This window comes from Lonchura striata, chromosome 31 (assembly GCF_050655825.1).
Source record: "Lonchura striata isolate lonStrDom1 chromosome 31, ASM5065582v1, whole genome shotgun sequence".
Taxonomy (NCBI): domain Eukaryota; kingdom Metazoa; phylum Chordata; class Aves; order Passeriformes; family Estrildidae; genus Lonchura; species Lonchura striata.
The window spans coordinates 10265955-10288379 of record NC_140733.1 but is presented as its reverse complement, the minus strand read 5'-3'; positions in this window follow the sequence as shown (position 1 = coordinate 10288379).

The window sequence follows — 22425 nt, the reverse complement described above, 5'->3', positions numbered from 1 at the left end:
TGAAAATGGAAAAAGGATGTGCCCAGGGGCCCCTGGCCCTGCGACCCTGGCCCTGACTGCAAAAAATCCTTATATCGAAGGATGGAGCCCACACCGAATTTGTCCCCACCTCAAACTTGTGCTGCCCTGATAGACCCAAGGGAGCCCTACAAACTGACATCAGGAACCTGGACTGCTGACTATTCTTTCCCAGGGAAAATGGAAAAAGGATGTGCCCAGGGGCCCCTGGCCCTGACTGCAAAGAATCCTTATATCGAAGGATGGACCCCAGACCGAAGTTGTCCCCACCTCAAACTTGTGCTGCCCTGATAGACCCAAGGGAGCCCTACAAACTGACATCAGGAACCTGGACTGCTGAGTTTTCTTTCCCAGGGAAAATGGAAAAAGGATGTGCCCAGGGGCCCCTGGCCCTGACTGCAAAAAATCCTTATATCGAAGGATGGAGCCCACACCGAAGTTGTCCCCACCTCAAACTTGTGCTGCCCTGATAGACCCAAGGGAGCCCTACAAACTGACATCAGGAACCTGGACTGCTGAGTTTTCTTTCCCAGGGAAAATGGAAAAAGGATGTGACCAGGGAACCCTGGCCCTGACTGCAAAGAATCCTTATATCGAAGGATGGAGCCCACACTGAATTTGTCCCCACCTCAAACTTGTGCTGCCCTGATAGACCCAAGGGAGCCCTACAAACTGACATCAGGAACCTGGACTGCTGAGTTTTCTTTCCCAGGGAAAATGGAAAAAGGATGTGCCCAGGGGCCCCTAGCCCTGAGCCTTGGGCCCTGACTGCAAAAAATCCTTATATCGAAGGATGGACCCAACACCGAAGTTGTCCCCACCTCAAACTTGTGCTGCCCTGATAGACCCAAGGGAACCCTACAAATTGACATCAGGAACCTGGACTGCTGAGTTTTCTTTCCCAGGGAAAATGGAAAAAGGATGTGCCCAGGGGCCCCTGGCCCTGACTGCAAAGAATCCTTATATCGAAGGATGGACCCCACACCGAAGTTGTCCCCACCTCAAACTTGTGCTGCCCTGATAGACCCAAGGGAGCCCTACAAACTGACATCAGGAACCTGGACTGCTGACTTTTCTTTCCCAGGGAAAATGGAAAAAGGATGTGCCCAGGGGCCCCTGGCCCTGACTGCAATAAATCCTTATATCGAAGGATGGACCCAACACCGAAATTGTCCCCACCTCAAACTTGTGCTGCCCTGATAGACCCAAGGGAGCCCTACAAACTGACATCAGGAACCTGGACTGCTGAGTTTTCTTTCCCAGGGAAAATGAAAAAAGGATGTGCCCAGGGGCCCCTGGCCCTGGGCTGGGGCCTCACTGCAAAGAATCCTTATATCGAAGGATGGACCCCACACCGAAGTTGTCCCCACCTCAAACTTGTGCTGCCCTGATAGACCCAAGGGAGCCCTACAAACTGACATCAGGAACCTGGACTGCTGAGTTTTCTTTCCCAGGGAAAATGGAAAAAGGATGTGCCCAGAGGCCCCTGGACATGGGCTGGGGCCTCACTGCAAAGAATCCTTATATCGAAGGATGGACCCCACACCGAAGTTGTCCCCACCTCAAACTTGTGCTGCCCTGATAGACCCAAGGGAGCCCTACAAACTGACATCAGGAACCTGGACTGCTGAGTTTTCTTTCCCAGGGAAAATGGAAAAAGGATGTGCCCAGGGGCCCCTGGCCCTGGGCTGGGCCTCACTGCAAAGAATCCTTATATCGAAGGATGGACCCCACACCGAAGTTGTCCCCACCTCAAACTTGTGCTGCCCTGATAGACCCAAGGGAGCCCTACAAACTGACATCAGGAACCTGGACTGCTGAGTTTTCTTTCCCAGGGAAAATGGAAAAAGGATGTGCCCAGGGGCCCCTGGCCCTGGGACCCTGGCCCTGACTGCAAAAAATCCTTATATCGAAGGATGGACCCCACACCGAAGTTGTCCCCACCTCAAACTTGTGCTGCCCTGATAGACCCAAGGGAGCCCTACAAACTGACATCAGGAACTTGGACTGATGAGTTTTCTTTCCCAGGGAAAATGGAAAAAGGTTGTGCCCAGGGGCCCCTAGCCCTGACTGCAAAAAATCCTTATATCGAAGGATGGAGCCCACACCGAAATTGTCCCCTCCTCAAACTTGTGCTGCCCTGATAGACCCAAGGGAGCCCTACAAACTGACATCAGGAACCTGGACTGCTGAGTTTTCTTTCCCAGGGAAAATGGAAAAAGGATGTGCCCAGGGGCCCCTGGCCCTGACTGCAAAGAATCCTTATATAGAAGGATGGACCCCACACCGAAGTTGTCCCCATCTCAAACTAGTGCTGCCCTGATAGACCCAAGGGAACCCTACAAACTGACATCAGGATACTGGACTGCTGAGTTTTCTATCCCAGGGAAAATGGAAAAAGGATGTGCCCAGGGTTCCCTGGCCCTGGGCTGGTGCCTCACTGCAAAAAAACCTTATATCGAAGGATGGACCCCAGACCGAAATTGTCCCCACCTCAAACTTGTGCTGCCCTGATAGACCCAAGGGAGCCCTACAAACTGACATCAGGAACCTGGACTGCTGACTTTTCTTTCCCAGGGAAAATGGCCAAAGGATGTGCCCAGGGGCCCCTGGCCCTGGGCTGGGGCCTCACTGCAAAAAATCCTTATATCGAAGGATGGACCCCACACCGAAGTTGTCCCCACCTCAAACTTGTGCTGCCCTGATAGACCCAAGGGAGCCCTACAAACTGACATCAGGAACCTGGACTGCTGAGTTTTCTTTCCCAGGGAAAATGGAAAAAGGATGTGCCCGGGGGCCTCTGGCCCTGACTGCAAAGAATCCTTATATCGAAGGATGGACCCCACACCGAAGATGTCCCCACCTCAAACTTGTGCTGCCCTGATAGACCCAAGGGAGCCCTACAAACTGACATCAGGAACCTGGACTGCTGAGTTTTCTTTCCCAGGGAAAATGGAAAAAGGATGTGCCCAGGGCCCCCTGGCCCTGATTGCAAAGAATCCTTATATCGAAGGATGGACCCCACACCAAAGTTGTCCCCACCTCAAACTTGTGCTGCCCTGATAGACCCAAGGGAGCCCTACAAACTGACATCAGGAACCTGGACTGCTGAGTTTTCTTTCCCAGGGAAAATGGAAAAAGGATGTGCCCAGGGGCCCCTGGCCCTGACTGCAAAAAATCCTTATATCGAAGGATGGACCCCACACCGAAGTTGTCCCCACCTCAAACTTGTGCTGCCCTGATAGACCCAAGGGAGCCCTACAAACTGACATCAGGAACCTGGACTGCTGAGTTTTCTTTCCCAGGGAAAATGGAAAAAGGATGTGCCCAGGGGCCCCTGGCCCTGACTGCAAAGAATCCTTATATCGAAGGATGGACCCCACACCGAAGTTGTCCCCACCTCAAACTTGTGCTGCCCTGATAGACCCAAGGGAGCCCTACAAACTGACATCAGGAACCTGGACTGCTGAGTTTTCTTTCCCAGGGAAAATGGAAAAAGGATGTGCCCAGGGAACCCTGGCCCTGACTGCCAAAAATTCTTATATCGAAGGATGGACCCCACACCGAAGTTGTCCCCACCTCAAACTTGTGCTGCCCTGATAGACCCAAGGGAGCCCTACAAACTGACATCAGGAACCTGGACTGCTGAGTTTTCTTTCCCAGGGAAAATGGAAAAAGGATGTGCCCGGGGGCCCCTGGCCCTGACTGCAAAGAATCCTTATATCGAAGGATGGACCCCACACCGAAGATGTCCCCACCTCAAACTTGTGCTGCCCTGATAGACCCAAGGGAGCCCTACAAACTGACATCAGGAACCTGGACTGCTGAGTTTTCTTTCCCAGGGAAAATGGAAAAAGGATGTTCCCAGAGGCCCCTGGACATGGGCTGGGGCCTCACTGCAAAGAATCCTTATATCGAAGGATGGAACCCACACCGAAGTTGTCCCCACCTCAAACTTGTGCTGCCCTGATAGACCCAAGGGAGCCCTACAAACTGACATCAGGAACCTGGACTGCTGAGTTTTCTTTCCCAGGGAAAATGGAAAAAGGATGTTCCCAGAGGCCCCTGGACATGGGCTGGGGCCTCACTGCAAAGAATCCTTATATCGAAGGATGGACCCCACACCGAAGATGTGCCCACCTCAAACTTGTGCTGCCCTGATAGACCCAAGGCAGCCCTACAAACTGACATCAGGAACCTGGACTGCTGAGTTTTCTTTCCCAGGGAAAATGGAAAAAGGATGTGCCCAGGGGCCCCTGGACATGGGATGGGGCCTCACTGCAAAGAATCCTTATATCGAAGGATGGACCCCACACCGAAGTTGTCCCCACCTCAAACTTGTGCTGCCCTGATAGACCCAAGGGAGCCCTACAAACTGACATCAGGAACCTGGACTGCTGAGTTTTCTTTCCCAGGGAAAATGGAAAAAGGATGTGCCCAGGGGCCCCTGGCCCTGACTGCAAAGAATCCTTATATCGAAGGATGGACCCCACACCAAAGTTGTCCCCACCTCAAACTTGTGCTGCCCTGATAGACCCAAGGGAGCCCTACAAACTGACATCAGGAACCTGGACTGCTGAGTTTTCTTTCCCAGGGAAAATGGAAAAAGGATGTGCCCAGGGGCCCCGGCCCTGACTGCAAAAAATCCTTATATCGAAGGATGGACCCCACACCGAAGTTGTCCCCACCTCAAACTTGTGCTGCCCTGATAGACCCAAGGGAGCCCTACAAACTGACATCAGGAACCTGGACTGCTGAGTTTTCTTTCCCAGGGAAAATGGAAAAAGGATGTGCCCAGGGGCCCCTGGCCCTGACTGCAAAAAATCCTTATATCGAAGGATGGACCCCACACCGAAGTTGTCCCCACCTCAAACTTGTGCTGCCCTGATAGACCCAAGGGAGCCCTACAGACTGACATCAGGAACCTGGACTGCTGAGTTTACTTTTCCCAGGGAAAATGGAAAAAGGATGTGCCCAGGGGCCCCTGGCCCTGGGCTGGGGCCTCACTGCAAAGAATCCTTATATCGAAGGATGGACCCCACACCGAAGTTGTCCCCACCTCAAACTTGTGCTGCCCTGATAGACCCAAGGGAGCCCTACAAACTGACATCAGGAACCTGGACTGCTGAGTTTTCTTTCCCAGGGAAAATGGAAAAAGGATGTGCCCGGGGGCCCATGGCCCTGACTGCAAAGAATCCTTATATCGAAGGATGGACCCCACACCGAAGATGTCCCCACCTCAAACTTGTGCTGCCCTGATAGACCCAAGGGAGCCCTACAAACTGACATCAGGAACCTGGACTGCTGAGTTTTCTTTCCCAGGGAAAATGGAAAAAGGATGTGCCCAGGGGCCCCTGGCCCTGACTGCAAAGAATCCGTATATCGAAGGATGGACCCCACACCAAAGTTGTCCCCACCTCAAACTTGTGCTGCCCTGATAGACCCAAGGGAGCCCTACAAACTGACATCAGGAACCTGGACTGCTGAGTTTTCTTTCCCAGGGAAAATGGAAAAAGGATGTGCCCAGGGGCCCCTGGCCCTGACTGCAAAGAATCCTTATATAGAAGGATGGACCCCACACCGAAGTTGTCCCCATCTCAAACTAGTGCTGCCCTGATAGACCCAAGGGAACCCTACAAACTGACATCAGGAAACTGGACTGCTGAGTTTTCTATCCCAGGGAAAATGGAAAAAGGATGTGCCCAGGGTTCCCTGGCCCTGGGCTGGTGCCTCACTGCAAAAAAACCTTATATCGAAGGATGGACCCCAGACCGAAATTGTCCCCACCTCAAACTTGTGCTGCCCTGATAGACCCAAGGGAGCCCTACAAACTGACATCAGGAACCTGGACTGCTGACTTTTCTTTCCCAGGGAAAATGGCCAAAGGATGTGCCCAGGGGCCCCTGGCCCTGGGCTGGGGCCTCACTGCAAAAAATCCTTATATCGAAGGATGGACCCCACACCGAAGTTGTCCCCACCTCAAACTTGTGCTGCCCTGATAGACCCAAGGGAGCCCTACAAACTGACATCAGGAACCTGGACTGCTGAGTTTTCTTTCCCAGGGAAAATGGAAAAAGGATGTGCCCAGGGGCCTCACTGCAAAGAATCCTTATATCGAAGGATGGACCCCAGACCGAAGTTGTCCCCACCTCAAACTTGTGCTGCCCTGATAGACCCAAGGGAGCCCTACAAACTGACATCAGGAACCTGGACTGCTGAGTTTTCTTTCCCAGGGAAAATGGAAAAAGGATGTGCACAGGGGCCCCTGGCCCTGACTGCAAAAAATCCTTATATCGAAGGATGGACCCCACACCGAAGATGTGCCCACCTCAAACTTGTGCTGCCCTGATAGACCCAAGGGAGCCCTACAAACTGACATCAGGAACCTGGACTGCTGAGTTTTCTTTCCCAGGGAAAATGGAAAAAGGATGTGCCCAGGGGCCCCTGGACATGGGCTGGGGCCTCACTGCAAAGAATCCTTATATCGAAGGATGGACCCCACACCGAAGTTGTCCCCACCTCAAACTTGTGCTGCCCTGATAGACCCAAGGGAACCCTACAAACTGACATCAGGAACCTGGACTGCTGAGTTTTCTTTCCCAGGGAAAATGGAAAAAGGTTGTGCCCAGGGGCCCCTGGCTCTGGGCAGGGGCCTCACTGCAAAGAATCCTTATATCGAAGGATGGACCCCACACCGAAGTTGTCCCCACCTCAAACTTGTGCTGCCCTGATAGACCCAAGGGAGCCCTACAAACTGACATCAGGAACCTGGACTGCTGAGTATTCTTTCCCAGGGAAAATGGCCAAAGGATGTGCCCGGGGGCCCCTGGCCCTGACTGCAAAAAATCCTTATATCGAAGGATGGACCCCACACCGAAGTTGTCCCCACCTCAAACTTGTGCTGCCCTGATAGACCCAAGGGAGCCCTACAAACTGACATCAGGAACCTGGACTGCTGAGTTTTCTTTCCCAGGGAAAATGGCCAAAGGATGTGCCCGGGGGCCCGTGGCCATGACTGCAAAAAATCCTTATATCGAAGGATGGACCCCACACCGAAGTTGTCCCCACCTCAAACTTGTGCTGCCCTGATAGACCCAAGGGAGCCCTACAAACTGACATCAGGAACCTGGACTGCTGAGTTTTCTTTCCCAGGGAAAATGGAAAAAGGATGTGCCCAGGGGCCCCTGGCCTGGACTGCAAAAAATCATTATATCGAAGGATGGAGCCCACACCGAAGTTGTCCCCACCTCAAACTTGTGCTGCCCTGATAGACCCAAGGGAGCCCTACAAACTGACATCAGGAACCTGGACTGCTGAGTTTTCTTTCCCAGGGAAAATGGCCAAAGGATGTGCCCAGGGGCCCCTGGCACTGGGCAGGGACCTCACTGCAAAAAATCCTTATATCGAAGGATGGACCCCACACCGAAGTTGTCCCCACCTCAAACTTGTGCTGCCCTTATAGACCCAAGGGAGCCCTACAAACTGACATCAGGAACCTGGACTGCTGAGTTTTCTTTCCCAGGGAAAATGGCCAAAGGATGTGCCCAGGGGCCCCTGGCCCTGACTGCAAAAAATCCTTATATCGAAGGATGGACCCCACACCGAAGTTGTCCCCACCTCAAACTTGTGCTGCCCTGATAGACCCAAGGGAGCCCTACAAACTGACATCAGGAACCTGGACTGCTGAGTTTTCTTTCCCAGGGAAAATGGAAAAAGGATGTGCCCAGCGGCCCCTGGCCCTGACTGCAAAAAATCTTTATATCGAAGGATGGACCCCACACCGAAGTTGTCCCCACCTCAAACTTGTGCTGCCCTGATAGACCCAAGGGAGCCCTACAAACTGACATCAGGAACCTGGACTGCTGAGTTTTCTTTCCCAGGTAAAATGGCCAAAGGTTGTGCCCAGGGGCCCCTGGCTCTGGGCAGGGGCCTCACTGCAAAGAATCCTTATATCGAAGGATGGACCCCACACCGAAGATGTCCCCACCTCAAACTTGTGCTGCCCTGATAGACCCAAGGGAGCCCTACAAACTGACATCAGGAACCTGGACTGCTGAGTTTTCTTTCCCAGGGAAAATGGCCAAAGGATGTGCCCAAGGGCCCTTGCCCCTGACTGCAAAGAATCCTTATATCGAAGGATGGACCCCACACCGAAGTTGTCCCCACCTCAAACTTGTGCTGCCCTGATAGACCCAAGGGAGCCCTACAAACTGACATCAGGAACCTGGACTGCTGAGTTTTCTTTCCCAGGGAAAATGGCCAAAGGATGTGCCCAGGGGCCCCTGGCCCTGACTGCAAAAAATCCTTATATCGAAGGATGCACCCCACACCGAAGTTGTCCCCACCTCAAACTTGTGCTGCCCTGATAGACCCAAGGGAGCCCTACAAACTGACATCAGGAACCTGGACTGCTGAGTTTTCTTTCCCAGGGAAAATGGAAAAAGGATGTGCCCGGGGGCCCCTGGCCCTGACTGCAAAGAATCCTTATATCGAAGGATGGACCCCACACCGAAGTTGTCCCCACCTCAAACTTGTGCTGCCCTGATAGACCCAAGGGAGCCCTACAAACTGACATCAGGAACCTGGACTGCTGAGTTTTCTTTCCCAGGGAAAATGGAAAAAGGATGTGCCCAGGGGCCCCTGGCCCTGACTGCAAAAAATCCTTATATCGAAGGATGGACCCCACACCGAAGTTGTCCCCACCTCAAACTTGTGCTGCCCTGATAGACCCAAGGGAGCCCTACAAACTGACATCAGGAACCTGGACTGCTGAGTTTTCTTTCCCAGGGAAAATGGAAAAAGGATGTGCCCAGGGGCCCCTGGCCCTGACTGCAAAAAATCCTTATATCGAAGGATGGACCCCACACCGAAGTTGTCCCCACCTCAAACTTGTGCTGCCCTGATAGACCCAAGGGAGCCCTACTAACTGACATCAGGAACCTGGACTGCTGACTATTCTTTCCCAGGGAAAATGGAAAAAGGATGTGCCCAGGGGCCCCTGGCCTGGACTGCAAAAAATCATTATATCGAAGGATGGAGCCCACACCGAAGTTGTCCCCACCTCAAACTTGTGCTGCCCTGATAGACCCAAGGGAGCCCTACAAACTGACATCAGGAACCTGGACTGCTGAGTTTTCTTTCCCAGGGAAAATGGCCAAAGGGTGTGCCCAGGGGCCCCTGGCACTGGGCAGGGACCTCACTGCAAAAAATCCTTATATCGAAGGATGGACCCCACACCGAAGTTGTCCCCACCTCAAACTTGTGCTGCTCTGATACACCCAAGGGAGCCCTACAAACTGACATCAGGAACCTGGACTGCTGAGTTTTCTTTCCCAGGGAAAATGGAAAAAGGATGTGCCCGGGGGCCCCTGGCCCTGACTGCAAAAAATCCTTATATCGAAGGATGGACCCCACACCGAAGTTGTCCCCACCTCAAACTTGTGCTGCCCTGATAGACCCAAGGGAGCCCTACAAACTGACATCAGGAACCTGGACTGCTGAGTTTTCTTTCCCAGGGAAAATGGAAAAAGGATGTGCCCAGGGGCCCCTGGCCTGGACTGCAAAAAATCATTATATCGATGGATGGAGCCCACACCGAAGTTGTCCCCACCTCAAACTTGTGCTGCCCTGATAGACCCAAGGGAGCCCTACAAACTGACATCAGGAACCTGGACTGCTGAGTTTTCTTTCCCAGGGAAAATGGCCAAAGGATGTGCCCAGGGGCCCCTGGCCCTGACTGCAAAGAATCCTTATATCGAAGGATGGACCCCACACCGAAGTTGTCCCCACCTCAAACTTGTGCTGCCCTGCTAGACCCAAGGGAGCCCTACAAACTGACATCAGGAACCTGGACTGCTGAGTTTTCTTTCCCAGGGAAAATGGAAAAAGGATGTGCCCAGGGGCCCCTGGCCTGGACAGCAAAAAATCATTATATCGAAGGATGGAGCCCACACGAAAGTTGTGCCCACCTCAAACTTGTGCTGCCCTGATAGACCCAAGGGAGCCCTACAAATTGACATCAGGAACCTGGATTGCTGAGTTTTCTTTCCCAGGGAAAATGGAAAAAGGATGTGCCCAGGGGCCCCTGGCACTGGGCAGGGACCTCACTGCAAAAAATCCTTATATCGAAGGATGGACCCCACACCGAAGTTGTCCCCACCTCAAACTTGTGCTGCCCTGATAGACCCAAGGGAGCCCTACAAACTGACATCAGGAACCTGGACTGCTGAGTTTTCTTTCCCAGGGAAAATGGAAAAAGGATGTGCCCAGGGGCCCCTGGCCCTGACTGCAAAAAATCCTTATATCGAAGGATGGACCCCACACCGAAGATGTCCCCACCTCAAACTTGTGCTGCCCTGATAGACCCAAGGGAGCCCTACAAACTGACATCAGGAACCTGGACTGCTGAGTTTTCTTTCCCAGGGAAAATGGAAAAAGGATGTGCCCAGAGGCCCCTGGCCCTGACTGCAAAAAATCCTTATATTGAAGGATGGACCCCACACCGAAGTTGTCCCCACCTCAAACTTGTGCTGCCCTGATAGACCCAAGGGAGCCCTACAAACTGACATCAGGAACCTGGACTGCTGAGTTTTCTTTCCCAGGGAAAATGGAAAAAGGATGTGCCCGGGGGGCCCTGGCCCTGACTGCAAAAAATCCTTATATCGAAGGATGGACCCCACACCGAAGTTGTCCCCACCTCAAACTTGTGCTGCCCTGATAGACCCAAGGGAGCCCTACTAACTGACATCAGGAACCTGGACTGCTGAGTTTTCTTTCCCAGGGAAAATGGAAAAAGGATGTGCCCAGGGGCCCCTAGCACTGGGCAGGGACCTCACTGCAAAAAATCCTTATATCGAAGGATGGACCCCACACCGAAGTTGTCCCCACCTCAAACTTGTGCTGCCCTGATAGACCCAAGGGAACCCTACAAACTGACATCAGGAACCTGGACTGCTGAGTTTTCTTTCCCAGGGAAAATGGAAAAAGGATGTGCCCGGGGGCCCCTGGTCCAGACTGCAAAGAATCCTTATATCGAAGGATGGACCCCACACCGAAGTTGTCCCCACCTCAAACTTGTGCTGCCCTGATAGACCCAAGGGAGCCCTACAAGCTGACATCAGGAACCTGGACTGCTGAGTTTTCTTTCCCAGGGAAAATGGAAAAAGGATGTGCCCAGGGGCCCATGACCCTGACTGCAAAAAATCCTTATATCGGAGGATGCACCCCACACCGAAGTTGTCCCCACCTCAAACTTGTGCTGCCCTGATAGACCCAAGGGAGCCCTACTAACTGACATCAGGAACCTGGACTGCTGAGTTTTCTTTCCCAGGGAAAATGGAAAAAGGATGTGCCCAGGGGCCCCTGGCCCTGACTGCAAAGAATCCTTATATCGAAGGATGGACCCCACACCAAAGTTGTCCCCACCTCAAACTTGTGCTGCCCTGATAGACCCAAGGGAGCCCTACAAACTGACATCAGGAACCTGGACTGCTGAGTTTTCTTTCCCAGGGAAAATGGAAAAAGGATGTGCCCGGGGGCCCCTGGCCCTGACTGCAAAGAATCCTTATATCGAAGGATGGACCCCACACCGAAGTTGTCCCCACCTAAAACTTGTGATGCCCTGATAGACCCAAGGGAGCCCTACAAACTGACATCAGGAACCTGGACTGCTGAGTTTTCTTTCCCAGGGAAAATGGAAAAAGGATGTGCCCAGGGAACCCTGGCCCTGACTGCCAAAAATTCTTATATCGAAGGATGGACCCCACACCGAAGTTGTCCCCACCTCAAACTTGTGCTGCCCTGATAGACCCAAGGGAGCCCTACAAACTGACATCAGGAACCTGGACTGCTGAGTTTTCTTTCCCAGGGAAAATGGAAAAAGGATGTGCCCAGGGGCCCCTGGCCCTGACTGCAAAGAATCCTTATATCGAAGGATGGACCCCACACCGAAGTTGTCCCCACCTCAAACTTGTGCTGCCCTGATAGACCCAAGGGAGCCCTACAAACTGACATCAGGAACCTGGACTGCTGAGTTTTCTTTCCCAGGGAAAATGGAAAAAGGATGTGCCCAGGGGCCCCTGGCCCTGACTGCAAAAAATCCTTATATCGAAGGATGGACCCCACACCGAAGTTGTCCCCACCTCAAACTTGTGCTGCCCTGATAGACCCAAGGGAGCCCTACAAACTGACATCAGGAACCTGGACTGCTGAGTTTTCTTTCCCAGGGAAAATGGAAAAAGGATGTGCCCAGGGGCCCCTGGCCCTGACTGCAAAAAATCCTTATATCGAAGGATGGACCCCAGGCCGAAGTTGTCCCCACCTCAAACTTGTGCTGCCCTGATAGACCCAAGGGAGCCCTACAAACTGACATCAGGAACCTGGACTGCTGACTATTCTTTCCCAGGGAAAATGGAAAAAGGATGTGCCCAGGGGCCCCTGGCCCTGACTGCAAAGAATCCTTATATCGAAGGATGGACCCCACACCGAAGTTGTCCCCACCTCAAACTTGTGCTGCCCTGATAGACCCAAGGGAGCCCTACAAACTGACATCAGGAACCTGGACTCCTGAGTTTTCTTTCCCAGGGAAAATGGAAAAAGGATGTGCCCAGGGGCCCCTGGCCCTGACTGCAAAAAATCCTTATATCGAAGGATGGACCCCAGACCGAAGTTGTCCCCACCTCAAACTTGTGCTGCCCTGATAGACCCAAGGGAGCCCTACAAACTGACATCAGGAACCTGGACTGCTGAGTTTTCTTTCCCAGGGAAAATGGAAAAAGGATGTGCCCAGGGGCCCCTGGCCCTGGGACCCTGGCCCTGACTGCAAAAAATCCTTATATCGAAGGATGGACCCCACACCGAAGTAGTCCCCACCTCAAACTTGTGCTGCCCTGATAGACCCAAGGGAGCCCTACAGACTGACATCAGGAACCTGGACTGCTGACTTTTCTTTCCCAGGGAAAATGGAAAAAGGATGTGCCCAGGGGCCCCTGGCCCTGACTGCAAAAAATCCTTATATCGAAGGATGCACCCCACACCGAAGTTGTCCCCACCTCAAACTTGTGCTGCCCTGATAGACCCAAGGGAGCCCTACAAACTGACATCAGGAACCTGGACTGCTGAGTTTTCTTTCCCAGGGAAAATGGAAAAAGGATGTGCCCAGGGGCCCCTGGCCCTGACTGCAAAGAATCCTTATAACGAAGGATGGACCCCACACCGAAGTTGTCCCCACCTCAAACTTGTGCTGCCCTGATAGACCCAAGGGAGCCCTACAAACTGACATCAGGAACCTGGACTGCTGAGTTTTCTTTCCCAGGGAAAATGGAAAAAGGATGTGCCCAGGGGCCCCTGGACATGGGCTGGGGCCTCACTGCAAAGAATCCTTATATCGAAGGATGGACCCCACACCGAAGTTGTCCCCACCTCAAACTTGTGCTGCCCTGATAGACCCAAGGGAACCCTACAAACTGACATCAGGAACCTGGACTGCTGAGTTTTCTTTCCCAGGGAAAATGGCCAAAGGATGTGCCCAGGGGCCCCTGGCCCTGACTGCAATAAATCCTTATATCGAAGGATGGAGCCCACACCGAAATTGTCCCCACCTCAAACTTGTGCTGCCCTGATAGACCCAAGGGAGCCCTACAAACTGACATCAGGAACCTGGACTGCTGAGTTTTCTTTCCCAGGGAAAATGAAAAAAGGATGTGCCCAGGGGCCCCTGGCCCTGGGCTGGGGCCTCACTGCAAAGAATCCTTATATCGAAGGATGGACCCCACACCGAAGTTGTCCCCACCTCAAACTTGTGCTGCCCTGATAGACCCAAGGGAGCCCTACAAACTGACATCAGGAACCTGGACTGCTGAGTTTTCTTTCCCAGGGAAAATGGAAAAAGGATGTGCCCAGGGGCCTCACTGCAAAGAATCCTTATATCGAAGGATGGACCCCAGACCGAAGTTGTCCCCACCTCAAACTTGTGCTGCCCTGATAGACCCAAGGGAGCCCTACAAACTGACATCAGGAACCTGGACTGCTGAGTTTTCTTTCCCAGGGAAAATGGAAAAAGGATGTGCACAGGGGCCCCTGGCCCTGACTGCAAAAAATCCTTATATCGAAGGATGGACCCCACACCGAAGATGTGCCCACCTCAAACTTGTGCTGCCCTGATAGACCCAAGGGAGCCCTACAAACTGACATCAGGAACCTGGACTGCTGAGTTTTCTTTCCCAGGGAAAATGGAAAAAGGATGTGCCCAGGGGCCCCTGGACATGGGCTGGGGCCTCACTGCAAAGAATCCTTATATCGAAGGATGGACCCCACACCGAAGTTGTCCCCACCTCAAACTTGTGCTGCCCTGATAGACCCAAGGGAACCCTACAAACTGACATCAGGAACCTGGACTGCTGAGTTTTCTTTCCCAGGGAAAATGGAAAAAGGTTGTGCCCAGGGGCCCCTGGCTCTGGGCAGGGGCCTCACTGCAAAGAATCCTTATATCGAAGGATGGACCCCACACCGAAGTTGTCCCCACCTCAAACTTGTGCTGCCCTGATAGACCCAAGGGAGCCCTACAAACTGACATCAGGAACCTGGACTGCTGAGTATTCTTTCCCAGGGAAAATGGCCAAAGGATGTGCCCGGGGGCCCCTGGCCCTGACTGCAAAAAATCCTTATATCGAAGGATGGACCCCACACCGAAGTTGTCCCCACCTCAAACTTGTGCTGCCCTGATAGACCCAAGGGAGCCCTACAAACTGACATCAGCAACCTGGACTGCTGAGTTTTCTTTCCCAGGGAAAATGGCCAAAGGATGTGCCCGGGGGCCCGTGGCCATGACTGCAAAAAATCCTTATATCGAAGGATGGACCCCACACCGAAGTTGTCCCCACCTCAAACTTGTGCTGCCCTGATAGACCCAAGGGAGCCCTACAAACTGACATCAGGAACCTGGACTGCTGAGTTTTCTTTCCCAGGGAAAATGGAAAAAGGATGTGCCCAGGGGCCCCTGGCCTGGACTGCAAAAAATCATTATATCGAAGGATGGAGCCCACACCGAAGTTGTCCCCACCTCAAACTTGTGCTGCCCTGATAGACCCAAGGGAGCCCTACAAACTGACATCAGGAACCTGGACTGCTGAGTTTTCTTTCCCAGGGAAAATGGCCAAAGGATGTGCCCAGGGGCCCCTGGCACTGGGCAGGGACCTCACTGCAAAAAATCCTTATATCGAAGGATGGACCCCACACCGAAGTTGTCCCCACCTCAAACTTGTGCTGCCCTTATAGACCCAAGGGAGCCCTACAAACTGACATCAGGAACCTGGACTGCTGAGTTTTCTTTCCCAGGGAAAATGGCCAAAGGATGTGCCCAGGGGCCCCTGGCCCTGACTGCAAAAAATCCTTATATCGAAGGATGGACCCCACACCGAAGTTGTCCCCACCTCAAACTTGTGCTGCCCTGATAGACCCAAGGGAGCCCTACAAACTGACATCAGGAACCTGGACTGCTGAGTTTTCTTTCCCAGGGAAAATGGAAAAAGGATGTGCCCAGCGGCCCCTGGCCCTGACTGCAAAAAATCTTTATATCGAAGGATGGACCCCACACCGAAGTTGTCCCCACCTCAAACTTGTGCTGCCCTGATAGACCCAAGGGAGCCCTACAAACTGACATCAGGAACCTGGACTGCTGAGTTTTCTTTCCCAGGGAAAATGGAAAAAGGATGTGCCCGGGGGCCCCTGGCCCTGACTGCAAAGAATCCTTATATCGAAGGATGGACCCCACACCGAAGTTGTCCCCACCTCAAACTTGTGCTGCCCTGATAGACCCAAGGGAGCCCTACAAACTGACATCAGGAACCTGGACTGCTGAGTTTTCTTTCCCAGGGAAAATGGAAAAAGGATGTGCCCAGGGGCCCCTGGCCCTGACTGCAAAAAATCCTTATATCGAAGGATGGACCCCACACCGAAGTTGTCCCCACCTCAAACTTGTGCTGCCCTGATAGACCCAAGGGAGCCCTACAAACTGACATCAGGAACCTGGACTGCTGAGTTTTCTTTCCCAGGGAAAATGGAAAAAGGATGTGCCCAGGGGCCCCTGGCCCTGACTGCAAAAAATCCTTATATCGAAGGATGGACCCCACACCGAAGTTGTCCCCACCTCAAACTTGTGCTGCCCTGATAGACCCAAGGGAGCCCTACTAACTGACATCAGGAACCTGGACTGCTGACTATTCTTTCCCAGGGAAAATGGAAAAAGGATGTGCCCAGGGGCCCCTGGCCTGGACTGCAAAAAATCATTATATCGAAGGATGGAGCCCACACCGAAGTTGTCCCCACCTCAAACTTGTGCTGCCCTGATAGACCCAAGGGAGCCCTACAAACTGACATCAGGAACCTGGACTGCTGAGTTTTCTTTCCCAGGGAAAATGGCCAAAGGATGTGCCCAGGGGCCCCTGGCACTGGGCAGGGACCTCACTGCAAAAAATCCTTATATCGAAGGATGGACCCCACACCGAAGTTGTCCCCACCTCAAACTTGTGCTGCTCTGATACACCCAAGGGAGCCCTACAAACTGACATCAGGAACCTGGACTGCTGAGTTTTCTTTCCCAGGGAAAATGGAAAAAGGATGTGCCCGGGGGCCCCTGGCCCTGACTGCAAAAAATCCTTATATCGAAGGATGGACCCCACACCGAAGTTGTCCCCACCTCAAACTTGTGCTGCCCTGATAGACCCAAGGGAGCCCTACAAACTGACATCAGGAACCTGGACTGCTGAGTTTTCTTTCCCAGGGAAAATGGAAAAAGGATGTGCCCAGGGGCCCCTGGCCTGGACTGCAAAAAATCATTATATCGATGGATGGAGCCCACACCGAAGTTGTCCCCACCTCAAACTTGTGCTGCCCTGATAGACCCAAGGGAGCCCTACAAACTGACATCAGGAACCTGGACTGCTGAGTTTTCTTTCCCAGGGAAAATGGCCAAAGGATGTGCCCAGGGGCCCCTGGCACTGGGCAGGGACCTCACTGCAAAAAATCCTTATATCGAAGGATGGACCCCACACCGAAGTTGTCCCCACCTCAAACTTGTGCTGCCCTGATACACCCAAGGGAGCCCTACAAACTGACATCAGGAACCTGGACTGCTGAGTTTTCTTTCCCAGGGAAAATGGAAAAAGGATGTGCCCGGGGGCCCCTGGCCCTGACTGCAAAAAATCCTTATATCGAAGGATGGAGCCCACACCGAAGTTGTCCCCACCTCAAACTTGTGCTGCCCTGATAGACCCAAGGGAGCCCTACAAACTGACATCAGGAACCTGGACTGCTGAGTTTTCTTTCCCAGGGAAAATGGAAAAAGGATGTGCCCAGGGGCCCCTGGCCCTGACTGCAAAAAATCCTTATATCGAAGGATGGACCCCACACCGAAGTTGTCCCAACCTCAAACTTGTGCTGCCCTGATAGACCCAAGGGAGCCCTACAAACTGACATCAGGAACCTGGACTGCTGAGTTTTCTTTCCCAGGGAAAATGGAAAAAGGATGTGCCCAGGGGCCCCTGGCCCTGACTGCAAAAAATCCTTATATCGAAGGATGGACCCCACACCGAAGTTGTCCCCACCACAAACTTGTGCTGCCCTGATAGACCCAAGGGAGCCCTACAAACTGACATCAGGAACCTGGACTGCTGAGTTTTCTTTCCCAGGGAAAATGGAAAAAGGATGTGCCCAGGGGCCCCTGGCCCTGACTGCAAAGAATCCTTATATCGAAGGATGGACCCCACACCGAAGTTGTCCCCACCTCAAACTTGTGCTGCCCTGATAGACCCAAGGGAGCCCTACAAACTGACATCAGGAACCTGGACTGCTGAGTTTTCTTTCCCAGGGAAAATGGAAAAAGGATGTGCCCAGGGGCCCCTGGCCTGGACAGCAAAAAATCATTATATCGAAGGATGGAGCCCACACGAAAGTTGTGCCCACCTCAAACTTGTGCTGCCCTGATAGACCCAAGGGAGCCCTACAAATTGACATCAGGAACCTGGATTGCTGAGTTTTCTTTCCCAGGGAAAATGGAAAAAGGATGTGCCCAGGGGCCCCTGGCACTGGGCAGGGACCTCACTGCAAAAAATCCTTATATCGAAGGATGGACCCCACACCGAAGTTGTCCCCACCTCAAACTTGTGCTGCCCTGATAGACCCAAGGGAGCCCTACAAACTGACATCAGGAACCTGGACTGCTGAGTTTTCTTTCCCAGGGGAAATGGAAAAAGGATGTGCCCAGGGGCCCCTGGCCCTGACTGCAAAAAATCCTTATATCGAAGGATGGACCCCACACCGAAGATGTCCCCACCTCAAACTTGTGCTGCCCTGATAGACCCAAGGGAGCCCTACAAACTGACATCAGGAACCTGGACTGCTGAGTTTTCTTTCCCAGGGAAAATGGAAAAAGGTTGTGCCCGGGGGCCCCTGGCCCTGACTGCAATAAAACCTTATATCGAAGGATGGACCCCACACCGAAGTTGTCCCCACCTCAAACTTGTGCTGCCCTGATAGACCCAAGGGAGCCCTACAAACTGACATCAGGAACCTGGACTGCTGAGTTTTCTTTCCCAGGGAAAATGGAAAAAGGATGTGCCAGGGGGCCCCTGGCCCTGACTGCAAAAAATCCTTATATCGAAGGATGGACCCCACACCGAAGTTGTCCCCACCTCAAACTTGTGCTGCCCTGATAGACCCAAGGGAGCCCTACAAACTGACATCAGGAACCTGGACTGCTGAGTTTTCTTTCCCAGGGAAAATGGAAAAAGGATGTGCCCAGAGGCCCCTGGCCCTGACTGCAAAAAATCCTTATATCGAAGGTTGGAGCCCACACCGAAGTTGTCCCCACCTCAAACTTGTGCTGCCCTGATAGACCCAAGGGAGCCCTACAAACTGACATCAGGAACCTGGACTGCTGAGTTTTCTTTCCCAGGGAAAATGGAAAAAGGATGTGCCCGGGGGGCCCCTAGCACTGGGCAGGGACCTCACTGCAAAAAATCCTTATATCGAAGGATGGACCCCACACCGAAGTTGTCCCCACCTCAAACTTGTGCTGCCCTGATAGACCCAAGGGAACCCTACAAACTGACATCAGGAACCTGGACTGCTGAGTTTTCTTTCCCAGGGAAAATGGAAAAAGGATGTGCCCGGGGGCCCCTGGTCCAGACTGCAAAGAATCCTTATATCGAAGGATGGACCCCACACCGAAGTTGTCCCCACCTCAAACTTGTGCTGCCCTGATAGACCCAAGGGAGCCCTACAAGCTGACATCAGGAACCTGGACTGCTGAGTTTTCTTTCCCAGGGAAAATGGAAAAAGGATGTGCCCAGGGGCCCATGCCCCTGACTGCAAAAAATCCTTATATCGGAGGATGCACCCCACACCGAAGTTGTCCCCACCTCAAACTTGTGCTGCCCTGATAGACCCAAGGGAGCCCTACTAACTGACATCAGGAACCTGGACTGCTGAGTTTTCTTTCCCAGGGAAAATGGAAAAAGGATGTGCCCAGGGGCCCCTGGCCCTGACTGCAAAAAATCCTTATATCGAAGGATGGACCCCACACCAAAGTTGTCCCCACCTCAAACTTGTGCTGCCCTGATAGACCCAAGGGAGCCCTACAAACTGACATCAGGAACCTGGACTGCTGAGTTTTCTTTCCCAGGGAAAATGGAAAAAGGATGTGCCCGGGGGCCCCTGGCCCTGACTGCAAAGAATCCTTATATCGAAGGATGGACCCCACACCGAAGTTGTCCCCACCTAAAACTTGTGATGCCCTGATAGACCCAAGGGAGCCCTACAAACTGACATCAGGAACCTGGACTGCTGAGTTTTCTTTCCCAGGGAAAATGGAAAAAGGATGTGCCCAGGGAACCCTGGCCCTGACTGCCAAAAATTCTTATATCGAAGGATGGACCCCACACCGAAGTTGTCCCCACCTCAAACTTGTGCTGCCCTGATAGACCCAAGGGAGCCCTACAAACTGACATCAGGAACCTGGACTGCTGAGTTTTATTTCCCAGGGAAAATGGAAAAAGGATGTGCCCAGGGGCCCCTGGCCCTGACTGCAAAGAATCCTTATATCGAAGGATGGACCTCACACCGAAGTTGTCCCCACCTCAAACTTGTGCTGCCCTGATAGACCCAAGGGAGCCCTACAAACTGACATCAGCAACCTGGACTGCTGAGTTTTCTTTCCCAGGGAAAATGGAAAAAGGATGTGCCCAGGGGCCCCTGGCCCTGACTGCAAAGAATCCTTATATCGAAGGATGGACCCCACACCGAAGTTGTCCCCACCTCAAACTTGTGCTGCCCTGATAGACCCAAGGGAGCCCTACAAACTGACATCAGGAACCTGGACTGCTGAGTTTTCTTTCCCAGGGAAAATGGAAAAAGGATGTGCCCAGGGGCCCCTGGCCCTGACTGCAAAAAATCCTTATATCGAAGGATGGACCCCACACCGAAGTTGTCCCCACCTCAAACTTGTGCTGCCCTGATAGACCCAAGGGAGCCCTACAAACTGACATCAGGAACCTGGACTGCTGAGTTTTCTTTCCCAGGGAAAATGGAAAAAGGATGTGCCCAGGGGCCCCTGGCCCTGACTGCAAAAAATCCTTATATCGAAGGATGGACCCCAGGCCGAAGTTGTCCCCACCTCAAACTTGTGCTGCCCTGATAGACCCAAGGGAGCCCTACAAACTGACATCAGGAACCTGGACTGCTGACTATTCTTTCCCAGGGAAAATGGAAAAAGGATGTGCCCAGGGGCCCCTGGCCCTGACTGCAAAGAATCCTTATATCGAAGGATGGACCCCACACCGAAGTTGTCCCCACCTCAAACTTGTGCTGCCCTGATAGACCCAAGGGAGCCCTACAAACTGATATCAGGAACCTGGACTCCTGAGTTTTCTTTCCCAGGGAAAATGGAAAAAGGATGTGCCCAGGGGCCCCTGGCCCTGACTGCAAAAAATCCTTATATCGAAGGATGGACCCCAGACCGAAGTTGTCCCCACCTCAAACTTGTGCTGCCCTGATAGACCCAAGGGAGCCCTACAAACTGACATCAGGAACCTGGACTGCTGAGTTTTCTTTCCCAGGGAAAATGGAAAAAGGATGTGCCCAGGGGCCCCTGGCCCTGGGACCCTGGCCCTGACTGCAAAAAATCCTTATATCGAAGGTTGGAGCCCACACCGAAGTTGTCCCCACCTCAAACTTGTGCTGCCCTGATAGACCCAAGGGAGCCCTACAGACTGACATCAGGAACCTGGACTGCTGACTTTTCTTTCCCAGGGAAAATGGAAAAAGGATGTGCCCAGGGGCCCCTGGCCCTGACTGCAAAAAATCCTTATATCGAAGGATGCACCCCACACCGAAGTTGTCCCCACCTCAAACTTGTGCTGCCCTGATAGACCCAAGGGAGCCCTACAAACTGACATCAGGAACCTGGACTGCTGAGTTTTCTTTCCCAGGGAAAATGGAAAAAGGATGTGCCCAGGGGCCCCTGGACATGGGCTGGGGCCTCACTGCAAAGAATCCTTATATCGAAGGATGGACCCCACACCGAAGTTGTCCCCACCTCAAACTTGTGCTGCCCTGATAGACCCAAGGGAACCCTACAAACTGACATCAGGAACCTGGACTGCTGAGTTTTCTTTCCCAGGGAAAATGGAAAAAGGACGTGCCCAGGGTCCCCTGGCCCTGGGCTGGGCCTCACTGCAAAGAATCCTTATATCGAAGGATGGACCCCACACCGAAGTTGTCCCCACCTCAAACTTGTGCTGCCCTGATAGACCCAAGGGAGCCCTACAAACTGACATCAGGAACCTGGACTGCTGAGTTTTCTTTCCCAGGGAAAATGGAAAAAGGATGTGCCCAGGGGCCCCTGGCCCTGGGACCCTGGCCCTGACTGCAAAAAATCCTTATATCGAAGGTTGGAGCCCACACCGAAGTTGTCCCCACCTCAAACTTGTGCTGCCCTGATAGACCCAAGGGAGCCCTACAAACTGACATCAGGAACCTGGACTGCTGAGTTTTCTTTCCCAGGGAAAATGGAAAAAGGATGTGCCCAGGGGCCCCTAGCCCTGACTGCAAAAAATCCTTATATCGAAGGATGGACCCCACACCGAAGTTGTCCCCACCTCAAACTAGTGCTGCCCTGATAGACCCAAGGGAACCCTACAAACTGACATCAGGAACCTGGACTGCTGAGTTTTCTTTCCCAGGGAAAATGGAAAAAGGATGTGCCCAGGGTTCCCTGGCCCTGGGCTGGGGCCTCACTGCAAAAAAACCTTATATCGAAGGATGGACCCCAGACCGAAGTTGTCCCCACCTCAAACTTGTGCTGCCCTGATAGACCCAAGGGAGCCCTACAAACTGACATCAGGAACCTGGACT